This window comes from Protopterus annectens, chromosome 7.part0, assembly GCF_019279795.1.
Source record: "Protopterus annectens isolate FY-2018-M chromosome 7.part0, PAN1.0, whole genome shotgun sequence".
Lineage (NCBI taxonomy): Eukaryota > Metazoa > Chordata > Ceratodontiformes > Protopteridae > Protopterus > Protopterus annectens.
In genome coordinates, this window is record NC_056739.1 from 1,477,746,093 (window position 1) to 1,477,771,357 (window position 25,265).

General features: G+C 41.8%; 1 protein-coding gene and 1 non-coding gene across 2 annotated transcripts in view; one reads left to right on the forward strand and one right to left on the reverse strand.

The window, feature by feature from the left end:
- PLXNB1 (plexin B1) overlaps window positions 1-25,265 on the forward strand; it is a 3,809,096-nt gene that overhangs the window by 2,301,679 nt on the left and 1,482,152 nt on the right. The gene's annotated exons all lie outside the window — the stretch shown is intronic.
- TRNAG-UCC lies at window positions 14,059-14,130 on the reverse strand. Its single transcript has one exon. It is a non-coding gene; the product is annotated as a tRNA-Gly (tRNA).

Here is a 25,265-nt window from a genome sequence, read left to right on the forward strand (position 1 = left end):
GCACAGCAGTACATGCATGCAAGTGCATGTGTGTATATGACTGCACACAAATGTGAACATCTCTGTCTGTCTGCCTCTGTGGGTGGGCACCTTTGTGCATGCATTTCTGCATAACTCAGTAGTTATGCAGAAGCACATTTCCCATATGTTCCTGATTTTGCAGTACATCCCAGATTTATTCTCATATTTATGTCCTGTCCCTTATACAGTTTTTGATTTTCTGATAAATTCCTGAGGAATTCAGAAAGGTCTAGTTTTCTACCTCTTATTGTTCAGAAGCTGCATGATTATGCAAAATCTGTTACATTAACTTCAATTATTTTTAAGTAACAGAGTAATATTAAAAACATCCTTGATTTTTCCCCTCCCCCGTTATATTTTGCTATCTCAAGAAATTCTGAGCAAAGAAGTCCAGAGGTGTGCAGGCAACTATACTTGTACCTCTCAAGTGTACCTCATTACGAGGAACACCTCATTTGGGGTCTTAAAAAGTTCAGCTTCCTCGAAGTTCCTCCAAGTTCCACATTGAAAGAGTCCGTGACACATTCAGTGTTAGGAATTTTTTTTAAGTGAAATCCATGGTAAATAGAAATTAATCATATTAATTCATTAAAGGATCTTCTTTATAAGTAAAACCAGCATATTTTAAACATCCTATGACCTTCCTAGTTGAAGTTGTTAGTAAGCCATTAGTATGTGTTCTACATTTTGCCCATTTGTTCCACTTTATGAAGGCAAGTGTTCCTCATTTTGGAGATGGAAGGTTGAGAGCTATGACTATACTGCTCAACTGTACCCGGTTTTGAGATGCTCTTGAGTTTTACTTCACATTTTTCCCTGTACCCTGTTTTCTGCTAAATCACTGAGAATTACAGGTACTGCAGTAATGCCAGGCATTAGCGTTTCATATTTCTTATTGCTCAGGAAATAAATGTCGATACATAGCTGCTTGTTCTATTATCTTTTTAATTGAAATAGAGTAATATTAAAAGTATACCAGATTTTGTCCCTATTATTTTTGGCTATGTCGATTCTTGAGCAGTGAAGTTAAGAAATATGCAAGGAGCCATACCTCTCATTTGACCTGGATTTTGCATGATGTCTTGGACTTTGGCTCATATTTTCCTCCCCTATCCCCGTTTCCTGGTAAATCACTGAAGATTACAGACAAGTCAGTACTTGCAGACAGAGTTGTATACTTTTTTTGGAAATGCACACTGATGCAAAATCTGTTGTTCTGGTAAACCTTTTAAGTGAATTAGAGTAGTATGTAAAATTGCTCCAGATATCTTCCTCTATTATTTTTGGCAAAGTCAATAATTCTTGAGCATACAAGTTGGGAGGTATATAGGATTCCCCATATCGATTGTGGTAAAATTTAAAAATAATATATGCTCTGCTGTGATCAGCATCCACTATTACCATTGTCCATAGTTTCATTTGGCTTTCTATCATAATTAAAAAAAACGCTACTTGCAAAGAGAAAACTGTCTGTGAATATCCACAGCCATACAATTCACAGCAGTCTCATAGTCAACTGATTCCATTTCTAAGTCATAGTAACACGTGACTAGAGACTACTGACTCAGAACTGAGATAATTTGCCAGGGGGGGGGGGTGCATAGTAATAGGCCATGAGTTGGCTATCCATATCCTATGATGATAACATGGTGCAGTGGTTAGCGTTGCCGCCTCACAGCAAGAGGTTCTCCAGTTTGATTCTGTGCTGGGTTGCCTTCTGTGTGGAGTCTGCATGCTCCTCCTGCATTCTTGTGGGTTTCCTCTGGGTACTACGGTTTCTTCCCACATTGCAAAGACATGTATCTGGTGTGTTTCTACCCAGGCCTCCGCTGAAAGTTCTCATTCCAGGTCAGACTTTCCCAGTAAACAAATGTTAAACAGGTAAGTAAATAATAAATAAAAGAAAATTACTGGCCATTGTATACATCTGCATACTCAGAGTGTATACAAAGCTGTTTACAGCCACCCTCATTGTCAAGATTTGCATTTAAAGCATCATTATATGCTATTTGATTGGGTCTATATTATATCGGCGAACGCTTGAAATTGTGAACACTGTATAATCGACCCAAAGACTGTGAAAATCCACAATGCTGATCCCAAAAAAAAATCCAAACACAAAAAGTGAGGGCCTTCGCCCCCACATACCCCCTACTTAAATATACCAATTCCGAGATCACACCAGAGTGGCGAAAATGGCAAAGTCCAGAAAACGGCACAGTGATTTTTTCTCTGGGAAAAAAGTTGCTGTTCCATGCTTTCGGAATTTCACCATTTCGGGGAAACACTTTTGATTAAACAGCATTCGCAACTTTAAGCGTTCGCTTACATAATAGGAGCCCATTTGACTGTGAATTCATGCATGTGTCTTGTAGCTTAATGTTTCGTCTGATGCATTTTCACTAACTGAATGTCAAAGGAAGACAAATTTACTATTTCTCATTCTCTCGGTTTTCACTGAGAGGGTGTTTTGTTTTGTTATTTAAATGGCTGAAAGCATTTTTGCTGTAAATTTTGTAATAAAAGTTTTAAATTAAATCTAAATGTCTGTGAACATTGTAAAAGTACAACAGGAAATAGTATGCATGCTAACAGATTTCAACAGTGTGTTATGGTGACTGTGAAGAGAGCCAGGTAATGGGATGTCAGTATGGCTGTGGAGGATGGGTCTGCTCCATTACTCTGCCTGTGGTCCAATTTGACCATGATCTGGCACTGGTTTTATTGTTCTAAAACTGCACATGAGTATTTAGCCACATATATATGCCCTGTTTTTTTTTCTATATTTTAAACCAGGTAAAGGAGTAACCCAGGTGCAATATTTGGTTAAGCAACTTACTCAAAGTTACAGTCTGGAAAAATGGAGTTAGAAAGAAGTCAAACCCTCTGCTTTGACTACAGGCAGCAGCTCACTAAGAGTTTAGAGCCTTAATCATTCTTTTGCATTAACTGCCAGACCTTCACATATTTTCATTTTCCTGATGAACCTAAAAATCACTTAGGTTTACAGTCTGTTACTAATGCCAGTTATTACAGTTGCATAATTTTTGTTGTTTGGATGTTCAGAAAATGCATAGTGATGTATCTGTCTCTGATTTTGCAGATAATCATTGATTTTGCCTCATATTTAAGCTCTGTCCTTAAATGTTTTTTGTGGTAAATTACTGAGGATTACTGTCAAATCAGTAATGCAAGTCAGTTTTACAGCCTTTATTGTTGAGTATTCACATCCATGCAACAGTCATCTGACTGTATCAAACTTAGTAAAGGCTTACTACATTTAAACAGTAATCCTGTGTCCCAGTACAAAATAATAATTTCCTTAATTATGACCATAGCTCACCCAATGTTTTTGTCAGAAGCTTCAAATACAAGATGTGTGTTAATTAATGCAACAGATTTATGAATAGCTAATAACAGAGAAAACTTAGGCCATTTGGAAAAAGAAGTGACTGAGGAAGTGTGAAAATAAAAAGAACAAAATGTAGAGACTTTTGAAAAGTATAAAAAAGAAATATAGACATGGGAAAGAAAGAGAGATCTGATATGGTGCAATATTCATGCAAAGGAGAAAGAGAAATACAGGTGTAAAGGCATCCAGATAAGGACAGTTTTACAATACAAAAAAATAAGATCACAAAGAGGAAACGTGGGACAGTAGATTAATAAAGTAGAAGTTAAAAAAATAGAAGCTGTAGTTATGGAATACCTGCAAAGTGAAGCATTTAGTGTAGAAAGTCTAACACAGGTTATAACACAGCATGGTGGAACGAGTTCCTCCAGTATGGAGAAACGATGAACAGGAGACATCTGAAGAAGAAATGTGGACATGGGAGAGAGAGAGATTTAATATGGTGCAATATTTATGCAAAGGAGAAAGCAAAAATAATTGATATAAAAAGAAAAGCACCAAAGATATTTGAAAAGAGATACAGGCAAAGTTATCCAGATATGGAAATATTTGCAATATAAAAAAATAATACAAAGAAGAAAAGCAGAAAAGAAGATTAGTAAAGGAGACATTAGACATATAAAGGGAGGTTGTGATTCCCTGCAAAGTGTAGGACTTAGTGCAGAAAGTCTAACTTGGATATCGCAGCAGGTTACAGCAATTGATCACCAAATTAAGGAGAAACCAGTGGATCAGGAAACATATGACCAGTTTCCATATGATGATATTTTGGAGCTTTTCATAGGAAACCATTGCAAAAGTTCCGTTGGAGCTGCACAGCAAGAGAAGGAACAGGAAACTGTGGCAACTCTGGCACAGTCAATGTTCGGGAGTGATAGGCCAGTGAGTTCCCATATTTATTTATTTTATTTTCAGTTTGATTACCGGAGAAGTCCACTGGGCCAAGAAGTACCCATTTTCAGTGGAGGTCCGGGGAGAAAAGCTCCAGAGGCAGTACAATCAAGGTTACATACAGTGATAGATGGTAATACAAAGTCAAAACAGTTAAGAAATGCTAGATGCAGTAGTAGGCAATACAATCAGGTTACATAATACACAATGTCCAAAGTAGTCAATAAGCTCTGACGTGCAGAGTCTACAAAAAATAAATGTTTTTTTTATTACATATGTACAGTATTTACATACTTAGTCAACTGAACGTCAGTTAAAACCATATAGGAGGAACATAGAAATGAATTGAGAGAGTATATAGTAGATATGAAAGAGCAATGGATGACTGTGGATGAAACCGAAGAGAATGGGGCACAGGAAGATGCTCTGGAGCATCATCCCCCAGTACTCTTGCCTTCTCAATGTTCCTTTATAGAGTATAATACCCCACTTTGTTATGTACTAATCTAAGCACATGACCCAGCTTGACAGGCCACAGTAATGGCAGCATTTCCTTACTAAGACAGTCAAGAACATATCCACCTTGAGCTAAACTGAATGCCTTAAAGCACTCTTACTCTTTTCTTTGTCTTATTGACTTTTGAGAAAAGAACTTCTGCTTAGCGTACAGAATATCAAAGAATCTGTTCTTAGGCCATATTTGGCTCTGATAAACCATTTCTGAACCCCTACTTATACTCTTTAATCTAAGCCTCTCCAATGGTTACATTTCCTGAAACTTAGAAAATAGCTATTGTAATGCCATTATACAAGGGTGGCCCCACCACGCTCCCTGGTAACTATAGATCCATTAGTCTCACTAGCCTCATAGCCCCATATGTAAAGCTGTGGAGCAAAATATCTTATTTAATATTTGTTTACTGGGAAAGTACGACTTGGAACAAAGCCAATTTTCAGCAAGAGGCCAGGGAGAAGTGCTCCAGATGCATGTCTTTGTAATGTGAGAAGAAACTGGAGTACCCAGAAAAAACCCACACAAATGCAGGGAGGACATACAGACTCCACACGGAAGGCAGTCCAGCCAAGAATCGAACCGAAGAACCTCTTGCTGTGAGACAACAATGCTACCGCTGCACCACTGCGCCATCCGCATATCTCAGACTTTATTATTCTGGACACTGAAAATCTCTCAACCCTGGACCCTCAACAATTTGGCTTTATTAAAGCAAAGTATTGCCTCTTTAACCTCATTAATTTCTGTGAAAAAGTAACTGAAGCATTGGATAGTGGTTATGCAGTGCATGCACCTTATCTAGACCTTTAACACAATTCCCAATGCAAGCATTATTGATAGACTTCTTATATTGTACAATGGATGTCCTTATATTGTACAATGGATAGCTAACTGGTTTCTGACAGAACCTAGGGATTCTGGTGCAAGACCAGCAGTGTATTTGCTGTTACCCATTCATCGAAGTTATATTTGAAGAGGGTGAGTCATCTGTTAATATTCCAGGTAACAGGCATTCTTAGAGGTAGATATCAAGTATGGCAGCAGGTTTTATTCATGTTTCAATGAAGGCTATGTTATTTTTTGCAGGTGCTCCTCATGTTGCTGGTTTTGAAGTCATGATAGATATTACTTTGGAAACAGTAATTTGAGGTCTTGTGTGCGAGGCAGAGGTCACTGTTGAGTCTGTATGAGGCAAAGAACAGGCCAAGGCCTTTGAAGGTGCTCTACATAAGTAAAGGAGCTCAGGCACTTAGCATTCTTTTTGAGGAAATGTTATGGTAATTTGGGATGGATCATGTACGCACACACACACACACACACACACACACACACACGCATACACACATATGTGGGTATGTGTGTAGATATAGCTGTTCTAACATTTGAAGCTGTTCCCCAATCTGGTACCTCCTCTCAACTTAGGAGCAAAAAAGAGGTTCTCTGCTCTAGTAAGTGCTTATTATATTTGTAGGCAGATAATAGCATTGCTGTCAACCTTCCATCTCAAAAATGTGCAACTTATGGGCAACATAGGTTCATAGGTTTATACTAGGCTATCTGCCCTAAGGCATTTATAAGCCTAGCCCAAATTGAAAAAATACTGTGCCCATTAGTTTGTTGTGCCTCTGTCCAGCAGTGACACAGAGTTGATTCGATCTCCCATCCACAGGTCTAGATTTCTCTTGAACAGAGTCAGCGAGGTGCTCTGCCTCACATGGACCGGGATTTTATTCCACAGCATAGGGAGTCCCTGAGTGATAAATCTATCCCTCCAGCACGTCCTATTTATATCCGTGCTAAGGTTTAAGTCGCTTGCTCTAGTGGTTTTGGTGGATTTGGAGTTTTTGAGGTGGAGCATGTCCATTAATTCTGGGTTGGACATGGCCTTGTATGTCAGGCACATGTCACCTCTGAGCAGACGGTATGCGACTGAATAGAGCTGGAGTTTCTTCAATCTGGCAGCATATGACAGATTTTGGAGTCCCTTTATCCTTTTGGTGAGGAACTTTTGGGGTCTCTCCAATTGCTGCAGATGTCGGGTGAGATACATCCCGAATGGGGCATTGTACTCGATCATTGGTCTGATAAGTGAAGAGTACAGGGGAACAATGACCTCACTAGATCTGGATGTGAATCCTTCATGATCAGGTGGGCAATGTAGAAGGTCTTTCTAACCACTTTAGCAATGTGAGTGTCAAAAGAAAGGCCACTGTCAACCTGGGTCCCCAGGTCCCTGATAACCTCTTCTGTGCTTAGTGGATTGCCACCTATATGGTAGCTTGGGGTTACCTTGTTTTTCTATGACTATACATTTTTGGGCGTATAACTTCAGGCCATGGCTCTGGCACCAGCTATCTGTTTCCGTGAGTCCTTCTGAAGGATATCCGTGTCCGATGCACTTTCCACTATGGCGCCCAGTTTGCAGTCGCTGCAAACTTTGTCAGCCAAAGTCCTCCCATGTTGGCCTGTACTTCTGAGAAGTAGATGCCAAACAATAGGGCCAAGGACCCGAGCCCTGTGGGACACCACTTGTGACCCGGCTTGGAGTCTGACACAGCGCCAGCAACTCTAACCCTGTGGGTTCTGTCCTAGTTTGCAACCCATCTTGTGACATATGGGTTTACATTTAAGCTGGTAAGTTTTCTATAATACCAAGTGGGGTATTGTGTGAAAAGCTTTGCAAGGTCAAGGTAGGCTGTATGGACTGCCTTTCCTCATCAATTGCCTTGGTGACTGTTTCAAGAAGTCAACCAAGTTCAAAAGGCATGATCTTCCCTTGACAAAGCCAAACTGGGTCGGGTCCAATGTCTGCAAGTCCCCTATATCTTTGTTTATGAGCTCCATTATGATCCTCTCCATAGCTTTGCAGACTAGACTTGTTAGAGGCACCGCCTTTGTGGAGTGGGACCACAGTATCCTGTGGTAAGGCTGAGATTAAACAGCTGCCTACACCATCCGGTCCCATTGATGCTGTGTTTTTAGCTTTAGAGAGCAGCTTTCACCTGCGCATTTGAGATGTCCGGGAGGCTACACTCGGCTGGGATAGTTATCTCTCCAGTATGTTGGCAATGTCTGTGGGTTCAGTGATTTTTGTATCATTTTGGACTAATTCTGAGCATATCTGTGAGTTTCCACCCAGGTTCCTAACATAGCTGAAAAAGGCCTTATGATTGTCCTTTGAATCCATGGCAATTTTTCACTCAAAATTGGCCTTAGTTGATTTTTTTTACTAATAATGATCAGTTTTATGGATTTTGTTCTATCATGTAATAGCTTTCTCCTCTTATTGTAAAGTTTGTTAATGGCTGGGGTCCACCAGACTGGCCGTTTGCCCTTTGTGGAAAGAGTCTTGGTTTTATTTGGGATTGCCTGATCCATGCAGTCCTGGAGGTGTTCATAGAAGGCATTTGTAAGGGCTTCTGGCTCAGGGCCCTTGAAGGATACACACCAGTCTTGAGTAGTGTGAAGTTTGCTTTAGAGAAGTTCTTCACTATGGTCTTTTATGTGGATTTGCAGTGAGATTAGTTTATGATCAGATCTCACCAATGAGGGATATACTGTCCCCATGTTTGTGACAATGAGATCTAGTATATTTTCGGGAACAGTGACTAGCTGTTCCATGGCATTTGAATTTATGAACTCCAGCTTGAGTAATGTTCCCAGTCTATATTCGGTAGTTGAAGTCACCCAATATGATGGTGTTTGGAGATACATTATACCCTCCAGTGTCTTCAGGAAGGCTGTGTGGGGTTCCTGAGTTTGAGAGGGTGTGGCCTGCATGCTACAATTTGTAGAGCAGTTTTGCCTATGGTTAGTTGCACCTGGATGGTTTACCAACCTGGATGTGTGAGTATCCTTTATGAATATGGATACACCCCTCCTTTTGTGGTGTGGTCCGTTTGGGGCCGGAACGCATGATATGAGGAACCAGGTTTCAGTTACAGCACAGACATCGATGTTCTCCATACTGAGAAGGGCATTTTGAGATTTAGACTTCGGCATTGAGCAGCATTACCCTCAGTTTCTTCCCATTTTGTTTTCTAGGGTGGTAGGTTTAGAATTTGAGCCTTGCCTAAAAAGGCACTATGGGCATCCCAGGCAGACAGACACTGGATCCCCTTTGAATGACACCAGACATTAAGCCAATGTGGAACTCTTGCTAAGGTCTTGCTAACAACCTTGACTAGGAATCTCATAGGATGGTTAAAATGTGTTACTTCGTACTTTTTGATGATTTAATGATTTAGTGTTATTTAATATGGATATTGGTTTACAAAATCTTGACATTGAATGTCTGACAGACCCTTTTAGCGTGCAACTGTAAGGAACATGGACTTCAAGACTTAGTGTTGAACATTCTTCGTAATGAGGTACACTGGAGATGTATGGGTTATAACTCTGGCAAAACACTTGGAGCTTACAGACATTTTGATTATTCTACTGGTGGTATGTGACATGCAACTGTTTTTACATCTTTAACTACACTCAAAAATTGACTCAGAGAACATCAATCTATATATCTGTATCTGTATAGCTATCTGTCGATATCAATCTCTATGCATAAAAAGAAAAAAATCAACACCTTAACTTGCATTCTCTGAGGCACAACTTGCACTCTCACACCTGTCTCTAATTATATATACTTTCTCTAAGATTGCACAGTCCCTGGTGAAGCAGCATATTCTCCAACACTAGAGATTATCGATGTTGCAAACCTGTCAACCATCTGTTTTGTTGACCAAAGTGTATCGACAAAACACACTGACATTTGAGAGTTTCTCTTATTATAAGCACTCCCATGTATATCTGTATCTGTCTAGCTGTCTGATCTGTCTATATATGTGCACGAGTACATAAACACTCATGTATATGGCATGAAGTCCAAACAACTCACACATGCTTTGTTTAAACATTTAGCAGCATGTTAAGGATTTGAAATATTTCCCTTTTTTATGTTGGACAATTTGGAAAATGAGAACAAAGGTGTCTATTTGGGTACTGTTTTGGAAATGAAAATTTTCTCTCGTCAGTTGAAACTCTGAGCTAATCAGAATTCCGGTTTAATTGAATAGGTTAATGTAAGATGTGCTTTGAAGAGAGAGGCAGTTGGGTTAGAAGTAGTCATTAGTATTTTTTATTTGATGCTTTAAATCATGTGAACTTTTAAGCACATTTTTAAAACTGGTTTTGAATTAGAACACTCATTTCTGAAGAAGTTTGTTTATGAAAAAGATGAAAGTGTGAATTTACTGTCTTATTCCCATGGTTCTTATTGCAGTGTTTGGTTTTAGATATATATGTACAGATCTAATTCTAAACCTCAAAATCCCATATAATTCAAACTTATTTTCATGAGATGAAAATCACAACACCTTGAACACCCGAGCAGCAAATTTTTCTCAGGGTAAGATGTTCATTGTGTTACACTGCTGCAGTCATCACTCTTGGGTTATCCTGCCATCAGGCGGTCCCGCAGTCGGCCAGAGTTCCAAAGTCTTGGTCCGGCGTCTGTTGCTGTCGCTTCTTCCCTGACATCAGTGCGCCAGGGATAATTTTCTTCAGTCTTTCTTGCTGCGCGGTGCCCGTAGCAGAAGCAGTTCGCAACTGCCGGTCGGCCGACTCCTGAGATTTTCGAAGTCGAATTTCAGATCCAAAGTCTTCAATAAAGCTAAGTACCCCGTTGGGGAAACTTTTTTCTTGCCTCAGACCGATGTCAGAAAAAGTTAATTGTATTTTTTGTGGGAAGCAAATACTTCACAAGGACTTCCACTCTTACTGTATTTCTTGCCTAGGCCCTGATCACGACATCATTAGTTGTCGGTTTTGTGCTAGATTTAACAAACGCACTATAAAAAGACGTTTTGATTTTGCTTTGCACTACTTTAGCCGAAGGTTCAATTATACAATGCCATCGGATCAACCGACGACCTCAATACCGAAAAATGCAAAGACAAGGATAAAGACAGGTATCCGAGGTCCAAAACTGACAAAACCTCTTCTAGGCCAGTCCGCCGGTTCTCAGTGAGGCGCTTTCGCAGCCCCTGACACCCGCTACCTCAGAGCCACAGGCCGCTTCCGAATCCCACGTGGAGACAACCAGGCCTTTGGAAACCCAAGGTATTGGGCCTACGGAAACTAATCCCTCAGATGGGTCCGGAGCCGCTGAGCAGGCATCGGCTTCTGAGGGTGTTTTCAGACCTTCACAACTTACTATTAAAACATCAGCCAAGACAAAGGTACCATTAAAGACAAAGAAACAAGTACAGCATTCTCCTGGACAGTCCTGCGTAGGCCTTTTCTCAGGAGGGGGATGATACTCTCTACCCCCCCATGAGACTCTGATGCTGAAGAATCTATCCCTTCAGCCTCTCCTCCTGCGGATTATTCTTTTGGGGAAACTTTGCATACCATGAGGGAGCATTTCAATTGGGAAAGTCAGGATTACTCAGAATCCAAGAAAAGGCTCAGGGATTTCCTTTTATTGCCCCAGCACAGGCCGCTGGCTATTCTGCCTGTGCTAGACATTGTGGATGATGTGTTCTCTGAATCTATCTTATCTCCTGATTCTTTGCCCCCTGTTCCAGCCAAGCCAGACAGGTATTATAGAGTCCCTGACTCTCACAAGTTTCTTTACAAAAACCCTTCTGCGGATCCAGAAACTATTTCCCAGGGTCCAAAAGGGGTTAAGGCTTCCATTGCAAAAAAATCCAGTACCCTCTGACAGAGATTCCAGAGCTTTGGATAGATGGGGGAAGAAAGTATACACTTCTGCAACTTTAGCAGTAAGAGCTTTAATTTGCTAGTTTCACATGCTTAAGTACCAACAATGTTTAATGGCTCAGTTAAAACAGAAAATGCTTGCAAGCTCAGAAGCTTATGATTGTAAAGAAATGCAGGATTTATTGCATGCAGTTGAACAGGTGGGAAAACATACTCTGCAATGTGGTTTTGATTCTTTAGAGGCCTCTTGTAGAGCCGCAGTTACAGGTTCTGTGATTCGAAGACATGCTTGGTTAAAAGAACAGAGTTTACCTGATCATGTTAAGGCAAAATTATTAGATGCTCCTTTACAGCATGATACCTTGTTTGGTGTTAAGGCAGAAGAGGTGTTAAAGAAAATGGAGGATAAAGCTAAATCTATGCAAACAGTCAAGGATTTCTTACAGGTACAGCCACCTCGGTTTAGCAGAAATTGGTCCTTTCCAGTGTCAGACAGGCCACAGAGAGGCAGATACAGACACCCAAGAGGCAGATCTCAACCCCAAGTCTCAAACAGACGATGACAGTGGGGCACCTCAACCCCAAAAGGAGGTGAGGACAAGCCTCAACCTTACAGGAAACAGTCACAATGACTTTCCCCTTCGTACGCCAAGCACGTCCCTTTTGAAAGTCCCCTTAGGGGGAAAACTAGCACTTTTTTCTCAAAACTGGCAAACAATCACCCAAGACAAATGGGTTCTGAATATTGTGTCTCAAGGTTACAGGTTCCACGTTCATACTTTACCAAGGCTAAAAGGAATGCCAGACCTGCTACAAAATTAATGGGCAGAGGCACAAAAACAAATTTCAGCCCTCATGGACATGAGAGCTATTCAGAAAGTACCACAACAAGGGCAAGGATTTTACTCAAGAATCTTTCTGGTCCCCAGAAAGGACAAGGCCTGCAGGCCCATACTAGACCTTTCAATTCTGAATACTTACCTGGATATTCCAAAATTCAAAATGTTGACATTACAGCAGCTTCTAACCATGCTGGGTAAGAAGGCTTGGCTTGTTACTCTGGACCTCAGAGGCCTACCTGCATGTCCCTATCAGACAAAATTGCAGAAGATACCCCAGATTAAAAGCTGGTACAATGCACTACCCTTTGGCTTATCTACTGCGCCCAGGGTCTTCACAAAGTGCCTGGCACCAGTAATTGCATTTTGCAGACAAAAAGGAATTCAAATATATCTATACCTGGAAGACTGCCTCATTCAAGCAGAGACAAAGGACATTTTTCTACAGCATCTGGCGTTTGTAAAAAGGTTGCCAATTTCTCTAGGCTACACAGTAAACGAAAAGATGTCAAAACTAGTGCCCTCGCAACGGATTATATTCCTGGGTGCCAGCTTAAATACAACGGCCCAGATGGCTTACCTCACACCAGACAAACAAGTTCAACTAACTCATTATTTTCAATTACTGGCAAAAAAGTCCCATCTCCCTGCAAGAAAAATTCTGCAGGCTCTGGGATTCATGGCATCGTGCATACTACTAATACCATATGCCAGACTGCATATGAGGAAATTACAATGGTACATAAAAAGTGTTTGGACTCAACACACTCACAGTTTAGAAGCAGTAATACCAATGATTCCCTGCTTACAACTGGAGTTTCGATGGTGGGCACAGGCATGTCACCTAAACAAGGGTCAGCCTTTTACCCAACCCACAGCCAGGAAAACTCTTAACAACAGTTGCTTTGGATTACGCCTGGGGAGCACACGTGGCAGGAAAATGCATTCAGGGCAAGTGGACCACAGACCAGATACATCTTCACATCAATCAAAAAGAGATGTTGACTGTTCAAAAAGCCCTAACAGCTTTCAAGGACCTTATGCATCCAGGACAATTATTACTAAAGACAGAGACAACACCACAGTTATGTGGTACATAAACAAGCAAGGGGCCATTCATTCTTATCCCCTATGCAGGCAAGCCATGACCTTGTGGAACACAGCTCTAACGTATCAAGTTCACCTGTAAGCACAATTCCTGCCAGGAAAGAAAAATACTCTGGCAGACGATCTAAGCAGAAATATCATGGACCCTCACAAATGGAAATTGAATCCACAAATCTTCAGCATGGTAATGCAAAAATGGGGATGCCCAGACATAGATCTTTTTGCCTCCCAACTACAAATTACCAACTACAAAAATTCTGCACAAGGACTTAACACAAACAAGCATGGAAAGTGGATGCTCTTTTGTTCAGCTCGAAAAACCTAAAAGTTTATGCCTTCCCGCCACTGCCTCTCCTGTCAAAGGTACTCCTAAAAGCCGGACAAGAAAAACCACAGATAGATTCATAGGTTCATAATTAGTACTAGGCTAACTGCCCTTGCGAGCCATTTCTAGCCCATTATCCCTTGTGAGGCTCAAACCCTGCACCTTGTGTTTGTAAGGCAAACACCTTAACCATTAGGCCACCCTCCCAACCCTAAATGTACAGATTTGTTGCATTGGCCAGGAATCAAACCCAGGTCAACTGCTTGGAAGGCAGCTATGCTCACCACTATACCACCAATGCTACTGATGATTCTGATTGCTCCGGACTGGCCACGCAAGCACTGGTACCCTATCTTAAGGAACTTGGCTCAAGGCCCACCATGGATTTTGCCTCAAATTCCACACCTTCTGACTCAACAAAACAATCAGATCCTACAATGCCAGCTCAAAACCCTAAACCTGGCTGCATGGCAGATGCATTAGTCAAACAGGCAACACCTCTCTCTAAAGCTGTTATGGATGTCATTTTGGAGGCCAGGAGGCCGAGCACCAGGAAAGCTTACTCAGAAAAATGGAAGAGATTCTGCGCCTGGAACCAGGCTCAAAGCATTGATCCTGTTGTTCCAAACATTCCTCAGATTTTACAATACTTAACTGAGATGCTGGACAGAGGCCTATCCTTCTCATCAATTAAGATCCACACCTCTGCCATTTCAGCGCATTACAACACGGATCCTCTTTTATTCTCTCATCTCTTGCTAAAGCAGTACCTCAGAGTGGCCAAAAACATAAGACCACCCCGGAGAGCACCAACTTGGGACCTCAATTTCAATTGGAAATACTGACCCTGCCATCTTTTGAGCCAGCCCATACAGCCGATCTAAAATTCTTATGGAAAACAGCTCTGCTCCTGGCAATAACTTCAGCACGAAGAGTCTCCAAGCTACAGGCATTAATGGCAGTGGAACCTTTTATAATTTTTCATCAGGACAGGGTTTCTTTAAGGACAAACCCTACCTTTATGCCAAAGGTGATATCTAGTGTGGCTCTTAACCAAACCATCCATTTGCCAACTTTTTATCCAAACCCCCAGAATAAAGGGGAGAAACTTCTGCATTCTTTGGACATACACAAGCAGCTACGCTTCTACTTGGACAAAGCAAAAGCTTTCAGGAAAACTGAGCAACTGTTTGTAGCATATGCTGCAGGATCACAGGGCGAGGCTATCTCAAAGCAGACTATATCCAAATGGATAGGACACTGTATTCGTTACTGCTACACACAGCATTGAAAATCAGTCCCAAATGCCATTAGGCCACATTCCACCAGGGCAACAGCCACTTCAACAGCCTTTCTCAGAGGAGTACCTACCAAGGAAATTTTGGAGGCCGCAACTTGGAGTTCAGTGCACACCTTTACTAAGCACTACCACCTGCCTCTTTACTCTAAATCCAGAGCAGGATTTGCCACAGCAGTTCTGCAGGGCCTCATAGCCAGTCCTCTTTTTATAGACCAGCCACCTAACCTTAGCTTTGGGATTCTACCCAAGTGTGATAACTGCAGCAGTGTAACACGATGAACATAGTACAGTTTTGTACCTACCATAAATGTAGATGTTAGTGTTCGCACTGCTGCAGTCCAGGTTACCCTCCCTCCATCCCCTCTGAACTAGCTGGACTTATCTATACCTTTCTATCCTATACAACCTTTGAGATGTATTTGCTGGTAACTGAAGGTATTGCTTTTATTTTATGTCTATTTTTCATTAGCAATATGTATTGCCTACCTATTGGGGGCACCTGACATCTGGGGCAAGAAAAACTGAAAAAAATGGCATCGGATGCATCTTGTATACCCCTGGCACACTGACGTTGGGGAAGAAGCGACAGCAACCGACGCCGGACCAAGACTTTGGAACTCTGGCCGACTGCGGGACCACCTGACAGCAAGATAACCCAATTGTGATGACTGCAGCAGTGTGAACGCTCGAACATCTACATTTATGGTAGGTACAAAACTGTACTTTAACACTTGCCCAAACTTAAACAAAACACACACCGTAGTAAATAAAACTTAATTAGGTGGGGGGCTGCACCCCCTACTCCCCCAACTATATATATATATATATATATATATATATATATATATATATATATATATATATAAAATCAACTCTGGTATATTAGTACAGTGTAAAAAAGGACATGTTGGGCACGTGTTTACTTAAGCTGGGAAAAATTCGCCATTTGGGTATTCAAGGTTTCGGGATTTTCATCTCACGAAAATTAGTTTTGATTGTATGGGTTTTCAAGCTTCAGAAGGGGATCAATATGTACATATATGTGTGGTTTTATAAGATGTGAAGTGCTTGACGTGTGTTTTAATATCAGGTGTATAAAATGGCTTATTTCAGAACTTTTCTATAAGAGATTCAGTGGCAGAAAGTTTGTGATTCACCGCAAATGTCCATTTCTTAAGCTTTGCAGTATGTCTTGATTGGATACTTTTGACAGAAAGTATGGCATGACAGTTATTCTGATTACATGCCTTTTCGGTTGGAGATTTTGAAGTTTTGAGGGTGGAGAAACCCGTTTGATTTTTTCGAAACAGCAAGGATTTGCTATCAGGTTGAAATTGTGCGTGTAAATCTTCAAATAACAGTACAAACAGTGCAGTCTTTCTGCATGGTGCACACCAGAGACAAGTTTGTCTTTATATGAATGGTGTGACTCCCGCGCACTGGCCCAGCAATCAAGGAGCCTCAATTCTCACCACTAACACCAGTGAGGGGCATCCATATAGAGGAAAGGATAGTAAATGCACACACAGTAAAGTACAATTTCCCTTAAGAGCGCACACAGATCACAGTCAGTCTGGGGCTGGTCTCTTCCTTTCTCTCCAGGTCCACAATCAGACTCTCCACTGTCACAGCTGTAGGGTCCAGATCTCAGCCTAGTGGGCAAGCTAAAACCTCCAGCACCCTCTCTGTCCAACCAGTGCTTCATGTCCCTGCCCAAGTAGCTGACACACACAGAGTTTGTACAACCACACAGACATCCCCTGGGTAAGGCTGGCACAGGTTCTCCAGCTGTGCCCCTTTTCTGCCCAGTCTGAAATGTAGTATCAGCTGCCACCACCCACTAATATTTATCAGCTACTGAAAGGCCTTAAAAGGGTGAAAAGGGTGTCCAATTATTACTGTGCAGTATTATTATCCAAATGGTAAGTGCTGCTAAACAGTCAAGGCTTATTAGAGTGACTTGGTACAGGATCACTATATACATGCAATGTACTCTAGAGCTTAAATTATCGCTACACAAAACAGCCACAGTTGAAAGGGTTTAAAAATATTTAATAATAAATAATATCATGAGACAATACTTCTTACTACACAGTACTAGTCAAGAGTTCAGAGATCCCAAATAAATACTTAAAACTATACAGTAGTAAAGTTCTGATATCACAGAAAAACCCTTAGTCTTATCTTCCTAATTCTTAGTCACTTATCTCTGAAAGTATTTCTGCTGTGAATAGCTGCATACTTGAGCTGTTTGGTTACCTGTTGTATACCTACATCAACTTTGTTATAAGCTGAGATAAGTACAAACTTGCAGTGTTATAAGATATTCCTGCATTTTATTTTTTATGTTTTATTGTTTCATTGAATATTGTGTTAAAAATAGTACTGCATTTATCTGCTTATTTATTAGTTTCACTGAATATTGTGAGCTCTCTGCAGTTAGATTCCCCACCCTCCCTGTTCTTGTTGTGGTATTAATCTTGGTGGCTTTGGAATTGCCCGCCCCTCCTGTAAATTTGTGTTTTGAACACTCCTCCTGGGCCCATCTCATTTGCTCACTCAACCGAGTATAGTGAGATCATATTTTGATTTCAGACACTCCCACCATTCCAATCTGTTCAGCTCTATTCCAGCTCTATCCTAGTTTTGTCTCATTAGCACATCCTGCCCTAATACAGAGAGAGCATTTGAGTAGGCATACCCACTTAGGCCCTGAACTTGTCTGATTGAAGACTGTTGGAGCAGAGCTCAGTTCTGAGTTTTTTTACTGGTTAATTTGGTAATTTGTTTACATCAGTTTGCTCGTTTTCTGTTGTATAAAAAAATTGCACTTTTATCTACTTTTACTGTATTTGTGTTTCTTCCTACTTTATTACCTTATTTTGCTTTTGCCTCTTCTAAAAAGTACTCACTTGTGTTTATTCTGCTTGGTTGTAGCCTGATTAAATTGTAACTGTTATTCTAAGTCTTTTGCTTTAAGCACTTGGGCCTCAGAGCAGTTGTTTTACGTTAAGGTTTGTGGTCTGCACTGTTGTGGCAGGACAGTTAGCTTACATCCTTCTAAGTTGGGAATTGCTGATTGAAGGCTTTTAGTGTCTGTTATTCTAAGTGTATTAGTTCTGGTTTAAGCACTTGAGCTTCAGGCCAGTTATTTTACATTAAGAAGGTTTGTGGTCTGCACTCTTGTGGGAGGAGAGGCTAGATTCTGCCCTTCTAAGATGGGAATTCCTAGTTAAAGGCTTATTATGCCTGCTTATTTATACTGTTTTTCTGATATTGGTGCACATTGTCTGCTGTAGCATAGACTAGATTCAGGCCTACTGAATCTAGCTTTGTTTGCATAACTTGAGCACTAATCCAGGCCATCTTGTTTAGAGAAAGTTCCCCTGTACCTTAGTGGCAGGAGTGTGCAGTTAGAACTTGTCTGATTGAAGACTGCTGGAACAAGGCTCAGTGTTGAGTTTTCTTACTGGTTAATTGGGTAATTGTGTAAATCAGTTTTCCTATTTTCGGTTATATAAAATTGCACTGTATTCATCTGCTTTTACTGTTTTTGTACTTCTTCCTACTTTATTACCTTATTTTGCTGTTGCCTCTTATAAGTACTCAATTACATTTATTCTGCTGCATTTATTACTGCTTGGTAGTAGCTTAATTAAATTGTAACTGTTATTCTAAGCTTTTTGGTTTAAACACTTGGGCTTCTGAGCAGTTGTTTTACATTAAAAAGGTTTGTGGTCTGCATTGTTGTGGCAGGACAGGTAGCTTACATCCTTCTAAGTTGGGAATTGCTGATTGAAGGCTCAGTGTCTGTTATTCTAAAAGTGTATTAGTTCTAGTTTAAGCACTTGGGCTTCAGGCCAGTTATTTTACATTAAGAAGGTTTGTGGTCTGCACTCTTTTGGGAGGAGAGGCTTGATTCTGCCCTGAGCTGGGAATTTCTGGTTAAAGGCTTATTGTGCATGCGTATTTGAACGGTTTCTTTCTGAAATTGGTGCGCCTTGTTTGCTGTAGCATAGACTGGATTCAGGCCTGCTCAAACTAGCTTTGTTTGTATAACTTGAGCACTAATCCAGGGCATCTTTTTTTGGAGAGAGTTTCCCTGCGCCCTGGTGGCAGGAGTGTGCAGTTGGACCTTGTTTGATCGAAGGCTGCTGGAATGGGGTTCAGTTTTTAGCTTTTTATTGGTTAATTGGTTTAAATTAATTTGCTCATTTGCTACTGTTATATTAAAAAAAAAAAAAAAAAAACACTTTAAGCATTGCCGCTTAGCTTGGGTTAAAGTATTCCTGGTGCCATAATGTCTGCTCTTCAAATTTTCCCTTACACCTCGCCAGTTTTTTTAGTTTTATCACTAATATTTGTTTCCTTGAGCTCAGCACTTGTTCAGAACTTGTTGTAAGCACTAAATAAGCTACAAATTACTACAGCACTCAACTTTCCTCAGTTGTCTAGAGGAAGACGGTTTTTAGTACTTTATAAATAAGCACCTATCTAGGCATGTCTAAGGGTCAGCTCCCGGTGTTTTTTTCCTGTCTACCTGATGAATCTGGGCATCTTGGGGCAATGCAGCAATTGCCTTGTGTACACAGACAACCCTCTCCTCCTACTACTATGCACTACAACCTGTGCGAGATGCACTTATACAGCCAAACTGGAAGCAAAGCTCTTTTCACCCAAGTCTGGACTAGACAGTCAAGAGGAGAAGGTAAACACTTGTACCACACCACACTCTTCACATAGTCCCTCAAAACTTACACCACCAAAACACACACATAGAAAGACAAAACACACACCTACATTCATGGAGGCTCTCAATAAAAATATGTCCAAGCAACAGAGGCCTCCAAAGCAGAAACGCGAGCAACTCCCCCCCCCCCCCAGCACAACCCAAATGACACATAGCCCACAAACTCAGTGTGCCACTTAACCACAGCCCATAAGGCATAACAATGTACCCAACACTCTAGTCATAGGCGACTCTATAGTCGGGCACATTGATGTTCCACTCACCAGGCTAAACAAGGAGAAAGTTACTGTCAGTTGCCTGTCAGGTGCCAGGATCCACCACATAACTCACACATTCAGGTCACTCCACAACAAATACAAATATGACTCTGTCATTGTCCATGTTGGTGTGAATGACCTGAGATGTACCTCCCTGGACTACATGAAGAGAGACATGGTGGAGCTCTCTGATCTTGTAGCCTAGGCAGGTATGACCTTAGCCCTGAGTAGCATCCTGCTATCACCCAGAATGATACCACAGTACAAAGACAAAATGATTGACTTCAACAATTGGGTAAGCTTCTGGTGTCATTAAAAGGGGATCCAGTATCTGTCTGCCTGGGATGACATGATCGACAGACCACTATGCTTTGCCAGAGATGGCCTGCAGCTGTCGCCCTTGGGATTCTGGATACTGGCTAAGGCTCTTGCCACCCCCTGTAGTGCCTTTTTTAGGCAAGCTTCAAATGACAAATTCACCGTAATAGGTACAAGCAAGCAAAATCTGAGGGTAATGCTAGAAGTCTAAACCTCAAAATGCACTCACTCGAAGCACTCCTTAAAATGGAGAACATCGACATCTGTGCAGTGACACAGACCTGGTTCAAGGCTCCAGAGGACACCCCATGCATTACCAGGCTATAATTCATACCATACCTTTCAGCCACCTAACCTGTACCGAAACACTAAAGGCGGAGGTGTGTCCATATTCATCAAGTATATCCACACCTCCAGGCTAGTTGCTCAGCATAATGCATCCAAGATTATCCAAGTGCAACTAACTGGCCAAGACCATTATCCAAATTGTAGCTTGCTACAGATCCCCCACCATGCCCCAGGATTCCCACTCCTCATTTCTTGATACACTGGAAAATGTTAGGGTACAACCCAACACTCTAATAGTGGGTGATTTCAACTACCCCACCATTAACTTGAAAAACTACTCCTGTACCAACTCTTTTGCCCAATGTTTTCTGGAATTCATAAATTCCAATGCCTTGGATCAACTTATCCATGCCCCCACCAGGCGCAGCAATATCCTAGACCTGGTCATTACCAACATGGGTGACCGGTGTTCCACACCAGAGGTTAATTCCTCGTTGGTCAGATCCGACCACAAGCTAATCACCCTAGACATTCACATTCTGTCCCCATTAGGGAAACCACCGTAATAAAGTTCTCCAAAGCCAACTTCACGCTTCTTAAGACAGAAGTAGCAAACTTCACTACACCCATGCAGATGGACAATAGAGGTACAACTGCTGAAACCTACACAAATACACTTTATAAGGACTTACACAAGTGAATGGATCGAGCTATCCCTAACAGAACCAATATGCTATCCTCTAAAAAAAATCTGGTGGTCACCTACCATAAACAAACTCTACAAGAGAAGAAAGATACTGCTGCAAAAAAAGAGTAAAATCCCATGATTTGGAGGAACTCTCCCTGGTCAGCCTCTGTAAGAAGCTGATATCCCTCATAAAATACTCCAAAGCTAGTTATGAAAGCAAAATTGCCACAGATTCTAAACACAACCACAAAGCATTCTATAGCTATGTCAAGAATCTCCGTGGCAACACTCAGATCTGCTCTGAGTTACAGCACAATGGCACTAAATGTACAGAACCAACTGATATTGCCAGCATCCTGACAGATAGGTTCAGTGCTAACTTTACCCCCTTCTCACCCCCTAAAAGGCCCATCTCCATACCGAAAGAGTGCAAAGTTCCTGTAATCATGGCTGCACAGGTAAAAAACACTCTCCAAAGCCAAGAACACAACATCCATGGGACCTGACAACATCCCAGACTGCATTCTACATGAACTACAGAACGAACTGGCACCCCACCTAAGTACCATGTTCAATCATAGCCTCACCTCAGGCTTTGTGCCCACTGAATGGCGCACAGCGATGGTTATCCTATCCCACAAATGGGAGCAACCACGGATCCCGGGAACCACTGCCCCATTAGCCTGACGAGCCTGGTCTGCAAGGCCGTGGAATGTATCATCATGGAACTTATAAACAAAGACATTGGTAATCCAAACTCTGGACCCCACCCAGTTCAGGTTTGTAAAAGGAAGATCATGTCTCCTAAACTTAATAGACTTCTTTGAAGCAGTCACCAAAGCCGTAGACTAAGGTAAGATGGTTCACACAGCCTAACTAGATCTCGCCAAGGTTTTTGACACAATCCCCCACTCTGTAATTATAGATAAACTCACTAAACTAGGTATAAATCCCTATGTCACAAGATGGGTTGCTAACTGACAGAACCCACACTGTGAAAGTGGCAGACTCCAAATCTGACTTCAGACCAGTGACAAGTGGAGTAACACAGAGTTCAGCCCTGGGTCCTCTCCCATTTGGTATCTACTTCTTTGAAGTGCAGGCTAACACAGAAGGTCTTTGGCTAATGAAGTTCGCAGATGACTGCAAAGTAGGAGCCGTAATCGAAACTCCTAACTAATATGGACATCCTACAAAAGGGCCTCACTGAGACAGATGCCTGGTGTCAAAGCCATGGCCTCAAGCTCATTGCCAAAAAGTGCATTGTCATCCCTTTTGGTAAAAACTCTGTACCCATGAACTTACCACATAGATGGTAGTGTATTTAACACCGAAAGTGTGATAAGAGACCTTGGGACACAGGTGGACAGTAGTCTTTCCTTTGATACTCACATCGCCACAGTAGTCGGGAAATCCTTCTAGATGGCACACCTCATGTCAAAAGGTTTCTCATCCAAGAAAGAGGTCATTGTTCCCCTTTAGTCATCACTCATTAGATCCATTATAGAGCACAAAAGCCCCTTTTGGTGTTTTCCTCTACAGACATCTACATCAGCTGGAAAGGCTGTAGAAATACTTCACAAAGAGAATTATTGGCCTCAAGCAGATGCCCCATGCACATCGTCTCAAAAATCACCAGCTTTACTCAGTCGCATATCGCCTATTCAGAGGCGATCTCTGCCTAACATACAAAGCTGTGTCAAACCCAGAGCTGTTGGACATGCTCCACTTAAAGAAATCCCAATCCCTCCGAGCTACATGCTCTAGGGGACCTAAACCTTGTCTACACAATAAACAGAACGCGCTGGAGGAATAGATTCCTGTCTCGGAGACTTCCCATACTCTGGAACAGACTACCTATCTATGTCAAGCAGAGCTCCTCATTAGCACTCTTCAAGAAGAATATTGATGATTGGATGGGAAATAAGAAATTTACCCCGGGGATCACTTCTGTGGCTCTGTTCGACAAGGGCACAGAAAAAAATTTTTTGGGTGGTGAAAGCTGGGGTACCTTTTTGGCTAGGCTTATATAGGCCCTAGGGCCAATAGCCTAGTTACCTACCTGTGAACCTAGCTAGTTCTAAGAGAAAATACAGTTCCAAAATAAACTTGTAGAAATAGGCATAGTGGTGAGTTGGATGGTCTCAAAACAAAATGCTTAATGCTCTCTGATTCCATCTATTTAAATTGATATTCCAGTCCTGATTCACATTGCATCATTCTTCACACTTTCCTGGGGTTCCCAGGCTAACCGACTACATTCTTTTGTAAGCTCACACCTGCTCAGGAAGCAAAGCCGTAAAGGACATTTATGCATGCAAATTCTTGTCATTAACTCTGGCCTTAAAACAATAGCAAGAATTCCTTCATCTAGACTTTTCGGCATCATGTTTAGATCAAAGGGTCACAACATGCTTTACTTGGTCAGCACAGTGCACTGTTAAATTTTTGCAGTTCTACACGTAACAGTATTTTTTTTTTTCCATTTAAGACAACAAGCCTGTGGCTTACATTAATATTTACAAATGACAGAATTATCTATAACAATTCTATCTGGCTAGGCTGGCAGCCTTCACCTATCATCACACATCTCCCCCCTTGGAGAACTCAAGCTAGTTTTTCAAGTGACCTTTGAGAAACGCTGCTTGAGAGGGTTAGGTCTTGAGTGTATACCTTACCCCATTCCCTGTCTTGAGAGGCCATCTGCATTGGCATTGTTAATCCCACTGCGGTGCTGCACTGACACATGCTATGCTTGCAACCCCAGGCTCCATCTTTGCAACTTGGCATTGTGCTGGCTGGCTCTGTTTAACCATGTTAGTGGATTGTGATCTGTCACTACAGTGAATTTTCTTCCATACAGATAAGGTTGAAGTTTCTGCAGTGTCCACACTATGGCTAGGCATTCCTTTTCTACAGCTGCAAAGCATTCCTAAACCACTAGGTGGTCTTCTCACTCTGAAGAAATCTGGCTAAGTACAGCCCCCATCCCCATGGTTTGAAGCCTCCACCTGCACAACAAATTCTTTGCTGTAATCTGGACTGGCTAAAACAGGGGGTCCTCCCAAAGCTTCTGGATTACCTAATCACATGCTGTGGTCCAGACTACTTTATCTGGCCTGTTCTTCCTTGTCAGATCTGTGAGGGGAGCAGCTATGGTACTATAACTGGGTACAAACTTTCTGTAGTACCCTGCTGTCCATAAGAATGCACTCACCTGCTTTTTGGTAACGGGTGCAAGCCATGCTTGAATGGCTTCTACTTTGGCAGGTTCTGGCCTGATTTTACCACTCCCTACTCTGTCCCAGGTAGGAGACCTATGCCATACCCACGTGAAATTTGCTCAACTTAATGGTCAACCCTGCCCTCTGTAGTCTGCCCAGCACCTCCGTGACATGTTGACTGTGCTGTTGCCAGGAATGGCTGTAGATGGCAATATCATCTAGGTAAGCAAGGGCAAACCCTCCTGCTAGAATATGATCTACCAGCCTCTGGAAAGTCGCTGGGGCATTCTTCATCCCAAAGGGCGTCTTTGTGAAGTCATACAAGCCAAATGGAGTCACAAAGGCTGACTTCTCTTTAGCACTGGGAGTTAAGGGCACCTGCCAGTAACCCTTGGTAAGATCAATGGTTGTAAGATAACTTAGCCCCACCCAGCTGCTCTAGGGTCTTATCTGTCCTAGACATGGGGTAAGCATCCGACTCTGTGTGACTATTTAATTTCCTGTAGTCCACACAGAACCTGGTGCTGCCATCCTTCTTTGGCACCAGCACCACTGCTGTGGCCCAGGGACTGTTGCACTCTTGAATCACCTCTAGTTCCAACATCTCCTGT